The 8,490-nt window shown below is 41.4% G+C and overlaps 1 pseudogene; it reads left to right on the top strand.

Moving 5' to 3' along the window:
* The first annotated feature begins 5,825 nt into the window (after nt 1-5,825).
* On the top strand, nt 5,826-8,139 carry LOC107543979 (large ribosomal subunit protein eL6 pseudogene; annotated as a pseudogene).
* The last annotated feature ends 351 nt before the right edge of the window (nt 8,140-8,490 follow it).

Genomic DNA, 8,490 nt, shown 5'->3' with positions numbered 1-8,490 from the left:
CATATGATTTCACCGGGTTGTTTTTTGTTTTGTTTTGTTTTTGTCCTTCCTCTAACAAGATCGCTTTAAATCCTGGTTTGGCCATTCAGTACCTGTTGTAACCTTGAGTTAGTTTCTTATAAGACCGTCTTTGATATATGAAAAGAGCAATCCTGGTTTGTTATGCATTTGAAATGAAAACATCTTAGTGCATTGCTTTGCATAGTTAACAAATTATGTTGCTTTCTTTCCCCAGTGAATTCTTCTGTTTTTCTCTCTCATGCTCTTTCCCACTTTCTTTTTCCTTCAGTCTTTGATTACTAAAAGTCATCCTACACTGATGTCAGGGCATCCATATAATATATCACTATCCTACATAAAATCCTTCAGTAGCTCCCGATCAACTACGGGGGGAAAACTGAAGCCCATAGTGGGCACAATGACTCCAGCGCAAGGTCCCTGCTGCCTTTCTGTTTGTTTGATCATTTCCTAGCTCCCAGTTATATAAGAAACACCTCACACCCACTACAGCACCATTAACATCTCCATGCCTTCGTTTATGTAGTCTGGACACTCCCCTGTTTTCATTCACTTACTAGAGATATTTGAATGGCTTTTTATTTTATTTCCGCTCAGCCCAAGCATGAGCTCCACATAGCCTTCCTTACCCCCAACATAACCCTGACGCTGCGGTACTCCATGTTAGAGGGAATGAAGAAATGAACTGCCCCACTGTCCGGAAGAGCCTCGGTGAGGATGCCATAGTCTTTGTAACTGTGGCTGTCTTCACTCTCTTTTCACACCTTTGTTTCCTTATAGCTCATTCTCTAGATAACCAGAGAACTTCTAAAAATCAGAACACGCCACTCCGCTTAAAGCCTTCCACTTATATCTTGTCACACTTAAATAGTATACAGACTCCAAAATAGTATCCAGACTCCCTTTACTGTGGCTTGTAAATTGGGTGATTGTAAGCCCCAGTTTACTCCTATCACCCTGGTGTAACTTTTAGTATACTGCATTTATTTGTTCTCAAAACTGCCCTGGCAGCAAGATATGGTTACCTGCCTATAAGGTTTGCTGCTTCAACTCCATCTCTTGTTCTCTTTGCTCACTGAAGTCTAGCCCCACTGATCTTTCTAGTTCTCATACACATCAAGTTCATTATCACTTAAGGTCTTCACACTTGTCCCTTTATGCTTGGAATATTCTGCCTCAAAATTTTGCATGGCTGAGTCTATCCCGTGAGTTAGGGCTTAGTTAACAACCTCTGTAGAATGCAAGCTCCATAAAGGCAAGTACCTTGTCTGTCTTGTTCATGCCTACAACACTGCCTGACATATATCTGATGTTTATTAAGTGTATCAGTCTGGCTCCTATCTGAAGACAGAAATCACACATTGATTTAAACAGAACATTTACTCTAAAGAATATCAAGCTCTAATAAGAGTAAGTAAAATATAAAAGATGTAAGAGAACTCAATATGGCACCCAGGAACTGGGGAGAGTATCCACCTAAGGACAAGCTTGGAAAGGAAGGTCACTTCCCAAATGCAGAGGTTCAGATCTTATTAGAAAAGGCATAGTTGCAGTCCACTAGACAGCAGAGACATTGGCTGGATTGCACAAGCCAGAGCTGGTGAGCATACCCCAGGCAAGCAGAAGGCAATGCCTCAGGGGAGCCACAACTGGTAGTCAAATATGTGTTCAGAAGTCAGGACACCAATATGGGTGGGAGGCCTGGGGCCTTGCGGAAGTGATGGCCAGACCTGGGCTGGGGCTGTGTGAGGTGTCTGGGAGAGCTTGCTTTCTGGGTGTATGGCTGGGGCAGGGGACCACCCACGGTCCTGTGGTATAGCCACTGGAACCAGCAGGAGAAATCTTCCTCCTCCAACGTCCAGTACCATACGCAGCGAAAACTTAACTGTGCTTAACATGCTAAATACGAAATGACTTAAAGGAATTCTATTACCACCAAGCAGGTACTGAAAGATAAATTTGGAGCTGAGAGGCAACAGATAACTAGGGCAATAATTGTTAGCTGGCTGGCTGCATGAAGTGGTCCTTGGTTGAAAGACTTCCTCCTTCCACACCTCCCAAAGCCACCTGGATTTGAAATAAAATTTCAGTTGAAACGTCTCACTTTTTTTTCTTTTTTTTGCACCAAAAGTGTTTGCTGCAAAAATTTGGCCAAAGTTCCAGCTAGGTGGCTCCAGCAGCTGAGGCTGGGCAGCGGGTCCGCTCAGAGCTAGCCGGGGGGACAGGGAAAGGCAGGGGACGGCGTCAGCCTGGAGCAGGCCGCCCGCGAGCCCGAGCTCACCGGCTCCGGCCCTGCGCGGTCCCCACCGCCGTCCCCCTGTCGCGTGGACAACCTCTCGGGGTCTGCTCCCGAAGAGCCGCACCAGTGAGTCACCCAGCATCACATCTGCGTCCCGGATGCGGGCCGCGGTTGCAGCAGCGGCGCGGGACACGAGTCCTGCCGAGTCGCAGCCGCAGCCGGGGCGGCGGCCGAGGGGGAGCGGAGCGCGCAGGGCGACCCGGGCGCGCCCCCCGCCTTCCCCGCCCCGCAGCCCCCGGCGCCCCCCCCCGGGCGCCCCCGCCCCGGCGCCGCCCCGCTCGCCGCGCCCGCCGCCCTCACCGCGCAGGCGCGAGAGCGGGGCCCGGCGTCCTGCTTGCCCCGACCGCGAGCTGAAACCCCCCCGCCGTCGCGCACCTTCGCCGGCGGGCGCCTCCTGCGCTTCTCGGTCTGAGCTGCGCCTACCCTCCCCGGCTGCTCCGGGCTGTGCGGCTTGATTGATTGGGCGGAAGCCATCGCCTGAGCTAAAATAGATTTCAGAGATTACATTCAAATCGCTTAAAATATATATATATATCTTTATTGATTTTAGAGAGAGGAAAGGAGAGGGAGAGAGAGAGAGAGAGAGAAACATCAGTGATGAGAGAGTCACCGACGGAGCCCGCAGCCCGGGCATGTGCCCCGACCGGGAACCGAACCCGCATCGCCTCCATCACTAGGTGGAGGCTCAACCGCTGAGCCGCGCCGGCCGGGCCATACCGCTTTTTTAAAAAATGAGATTGAGCCCAGTGAATGAATTGGCGAAATTGGAACTGGCACCCTTGTCTTTAAACCTTCAAGGACAGAAATCAAGTCAAGTAGCCAACAAGCTATAAGGGTGCTGGCTTCTGCACACCTTTACCAAAATGTTTTATCATCAAACGTTTAATCCGTATCAAGCTAAAGTGAGAAAGGGACCCTGTACTTTACGTTTGCATTTTTTATTGAGATTGCGTTTCTTCCACAAGCCTAGAAACTATTTGTATTTCTTTATCTGTGAACTATTTGTATAAATCAGCTGAGGAATATTTTGAAAAGGGTATGTCTTGGACAAGAAACAAGACGAAATAGAATTTGTAAGTAAAATAGTTACTGTATGCTCCAGCAATTCTACTCCAAGTATATTATTCAAGAAAAATAAAAACATATGTCCACACAAAAACTTGTTCACAAATGTTCATGGCAGCATTATCCACAATAACCCCAGATTGGAAACAACCCAGATAGCCATTACAAATGAGTGGATAAACAAAATGCGGCACATCCATAAATGCAATGTTATTTGCCATAAAAAGGAATGAAGTACTGATGCATACTATAATGTTGATGAACTCTGAAAACATAAGTATATGAAGCCAGTCACAACAGACCACATATTATATGGCTCAGTTTATATGCAATTTCCAGAATAGGCAGCTTTCTAGAGAGAAAGAAGGTAGATTAGTGGTGGCCCAGAAACGAAGGGAGGAAATTAGAAGGGGGCTGGGGATAGGGAATGAATTCTAATGGGTACAGAGGTGTGTGTTTTTAATTTATTGATTTGAAAGAGAGAGAGAGGGGGAGAGAGAAACATTGATTTGTTGATCCACTTATTTATGCATTCATTGGTTGCTACTTGTATGTACCCTGACTGGAGATCGAACCTGAAACCTTGGTGTATCAAGATGACACCAACTGAGTTACCTGGCCAGGCCTCAAAGTTTCTTTTTGGGGTCATAGAAACACTTTAAAATTAGAATATGGTAGTGGTTCCACGACTCTGTAAAAATGATGAAAATCATTGAATTGTATACTTTAAATGGGTAACCTTATAATGTATAGATTATATAAAAATAAAACTTTAATAAAAAGATTAAAGCAAGAATGAAGATAAGAGAACTAAGAAGTGATATAAAAATCTAAATGATCTGATAGGAAACTGGTAAAAATAAATTTTGAAACATCCTATAGTGGAATATTATGCAGATATTCAACATAATTGAATTGGTAAATATTTTTGTGCTGTATGTATAGGAAGGATCTGATTTCTCAATATCCTCAACACTTGTTAATATCTTACTTTTTTATTTTATTTTATTTGTTATCGATTTTAGAGAGAGAAAAGGAGATAGAGAGGCGGGGGGCCTCCTGCACATGCTCTAACCAGGGATCAAACCCACAGCCCAGGTATGTGCCCTGATGGGAAATCAAACCAGCAACCTTTCAGTGTATGGGACGACACTCCAGCCAACTGAGCCACACCAGCCAGCGCAATAACTCTGACTTTTTGAGTGTAGTCATCCCAGAGGGTGTGAAATAGTATTTCAGTGCGGCCTTGATTTTCATTTCCCTAGTATTTAATGATGTTGCGCATCTTTTCGAGGGCTTACTGGCCATTTGTATATCTTCTTTAGTGAAATGTCTCTTCAAGTCCTTTGCCTGTGTTTAACTGGGTCGCTAGAGTTTTTACTTTTTATTTATTACTTTATTGAGTTGTAAGAGTTTTTTATACAGTCTGGATATGAATTCGTTATCAAATATATCATTTGAAAATCCCGTTCTGTAGGTTTTGTTACTTTCTTGATAGTCTGCTTTGAAGCATGAGTTTTAAATTTCGTTGTTGGGCTTGTAAAGTGGTGTAACCACTATGGAAAATAGTATAGAGGTTCCTCAAAAAGTTTTAAAAAGAAGACTATGTGATCTAGCAATCTCACTTAAGGATCTATACCCAAAAGAATCAAAAGCAGGCTCTTGAAGGGGTATTTGCATACCCTCTCTGAAAACAGCTCAAGTGTGGAGTTTCTTTGTCACCTGAAGGAAGTAAGACATCAGAGGTTTTACCATATGCACACTTGGTCAAATCCTGGAACGCCGCCTCTACTGTTCTCAGGATCTGTATTGCTCCAGATCCTTCTAAGAAAACACCTGTTTTCTGTGGAAAAAAGACCACAGAAACAAATGAGAAATAAAACATTGCCATTTATGAGAATTGCAATATAGGAGGAAAGAAAAAGTGCTTTTCAGACAGCACCCAAACTTTTTAAATTAAAATTGTAGGCTCTCCTTTATATTCATGAATATACCAAAGAGCCACCTCAAGATTTGCCTAATGGGGAGTAGAAAAAGAGGGTTTTCATGACACCGGTATGAAGATTAAACGTTTGATGCTTAACAGGTAAGGAAAAGGTGGATGTTATAACAAATTAGCAAATGCCAAAAAGGTTATTGGAAAGGTATACTGATAACAAACATGTGAAAGGGGTACTGATAACATATTAGAAACAAGGTCAAATATCCATTTAAAAACAAAAAGAGTAACACTGGTTAGAAGAACAAAGCAGAGTATAATATTGACTACCTCTGAAGGTACTATGACATTTGTCCAAGGGAGTTAAACATTAACCATATTTTCTGTTAATTGAATTTTTATCTTAAAACGTGACTTAGAGTGATCTTTATTATGTAGAAAGGCTGATTTCTTCTTTATAGTCTAGTAAGATAAGAACTGAGAAGTGCCATTGGCATTAACAATATGGAGATCATTAGTGATCTTGACAAGAGTGGTTTTGGTAGAGGGATGTTGTTGAAAATTTGATTGACATAAGTTCAAAACAGAATGGGAGGATATCAGATAAAATATACTTCAAGAAAAGGATTATTGCCCTGGCCAGATGCACCAAAGTGTTGCTGGTTCGATTCCTGGTCAGGACACATGCCTGGTTTGTGGGCTTGATCCCCAGTAGGGGGCGTGCAGGAGGCAGCCAATTGATGTTTCTCTCTCCTTTCCTCTCTCTCTAAAAATCAATAAAAACATTTTTTTTACAAAGAGAAAAGGATTATTAAAAGAGAATAATAGAAACGGGGGAAAAGGGGATAATAAGGTGATAAAATGATTTTTAAGAAATGACAAAATAAATCAATACATCAGGAAAACCTAATGCCTTGACCTTGGATCAAAACTATTTTGAGAATACATGAAGTAAACATGGACAGAACTAAATAGATAAATAAATAATATTTGGCATTTAACCACCACCTCTCAATAATGAATGAGCAACTACTAAAAAATCATCAAGTATATAGAAGACGTGAACAACATTACCAACCACCTTTACCTAAATTATAATTATAGAACGTTGCACCCGATGACTGAAGAAGGCATGTTATTTTCTAGTGCACATGTAACATTCACCAAGATAAACAACATACTGGGCCATTAACAAGTCTAGATGAATTTCAAAACACCGAGATCTTACACAGGGTGTTTCTGGCCACAACAGAATTTAACTAGAAATCAATAATAATATTATGACTGGAAAACCTCAAAATACTTGGGAATTAAAAACAGATTTAGAAGTAAGAAATCTATGGATCAAAAAATAAAAATAAATCAGAAAATATTGCTAAATAAATGATTATATAATTCCATATATCAGAATTTATGGGATACAGCTAAATCAGTGCTTTGAGAGAAATTTATAGCTGTAAATGATTACATTTTAAAAGATTTGAAATAAACTATATTTTCTCCTTATGAAGTTAAAAAAGAGACAAGCAAATTAAAGTCAAAGTTAGTAGAAGAAAGAAAATAAAACAACAGAAATCAATGAAATAGAAAGCGGGTAGGCTAGAGAAAATGAAGTAAAAAATTTATTTCTTTGAAGATTAAAAAATTTGATAAATCAATAACAAGACTGACCAAGAAACAAAAGGAGAAAATACAATTTACAAGTATCAAAAATTTAAGAAATGGGATATCCTACAGATATCAAAACAATAATAGTTAATATGAGTAACTTTAAACCAAATTTAACAGTTTGATAAAATAAAAAAATTCCTTGAAAGACACAAATGACCAAAATGGACATGAGATGACATAAAAATCTGACTAGCCTTTTAAATTGACTATCAGATAAATTGACCTCATTATTAAAAATTGCTCCACAAAAATCTCCAGTTCCAGATCATTCCAATAATGAATTCTACGAAATATTTAAGGAAATAATACCAATCTCACTCTTTCTCATCTTGCAAAAAACTGAGGAACTGGATACTAAGGAAAAGAAACCCAGAGCCAAGAAGGCTTGTGCTTGGTGGCAAGGTCAGGAAGGGTAACCTCAAGGCCAGGATGCTAAGAAGGGGGAGCCCCACTGCAGACGTATTTCCGAAAGGCCATGTACAAGAAGAAGCATTAAGCAGCTAAATCCAAGCTTGTAAAGAAAAAAGAGAGAGTTCTTGCTACTGTCACAAAACCAGTTGGTGGCGACAAGAATGGTGCTCCTGAGTGGTTCAACTTCACAAAATGCCTAGATATTAATTATCCAACTGAAGAGGTTCCTCGAAAGCTGTTGAGCCAGGACAAGAAACCCTTCAGCGGGCACGTGAGGAAGCTGCGGGCCAGCCACCCGGGACCATTCTGCTCATCCTCGCGGGGGCCACAGAGGGAAGAGGGTGGTTTGCCTGAAGCAGCTGAGCCGTAGCCTGCTACTTGTCACCAGGCCTCTCTCTGTCCCTTAATCGAGTTTCTCTGCAAAGAACACACCAGAGATTTGTCATCGCCACCTCCACCCAAATTGGTATCAGTGGTGTGAAAAGCCCCGCACACCTCACTGATGCTGACTTTAGGAAGAAGCTCGCGAGCCCAGGCGCCAGGAGGGTGAGGTCTTTGGCAAAAAGAGAAATATGAGATTACAGGGCAGCGCGAGGTTGACCAGAAGGCCGTGGGCCAGCACATTCTGCCCAAAATCAAAGCTGATCCTCAGCTCCGGGGCCACCTTCCCTCTGTTTGCTCCCACCAAATCGGCTTTATCCTCAAAACTGGTCTAAATTTCTTACGAAGAACCTAATTAAATAATGGATCTGTTAAAAAGGAAGAGGAGGAGGGGGAGAAGAAAGAAGAAATAATACCAACCCCACACAAGCTCTTTCAGGAAACAGAGGGGGAGGAACACCTCCCAATTCATTTTATACCAGCATAACCCTGATAAAAAAGAAAACCTAACAGAGATTACAAGAAAAAAAATTCTCAACCGGTATCCCTTATGAGCATAGATGTAAAAATCCTTAACAAAATGTTAACAAATATAATATGTAAAGTCTAATTTATTATTTTTTTATGTGGTTGCTTTTTATGATCTAAGAAAACTGCCTACCCTTAATTCACAAAGATATTCTCCTCCAAAAGCTTTATGGTTTAA

The sequence above is a fragment of the Miniopterus natalensis genome, chromosome 2, assembly GCF_054644295.1.
Source record: "Miniopterus natalensis isolate mMinNat1 chromosome 2, mMinNat1.hap1, whole genome shotgun sequence".
Classification (NCBI taxonomy): Eukaryota; Metazoa; Chordata; class Mammalia; order Chiroptera; family Miniopteridae; genus Miniopterus; species Miniopterus natalensis.
The sequence above is the reverse complement of the archived record's forward strand: the minus strand, read 5'-3'. Positions and strand labels throughout refer to the sequence as shown.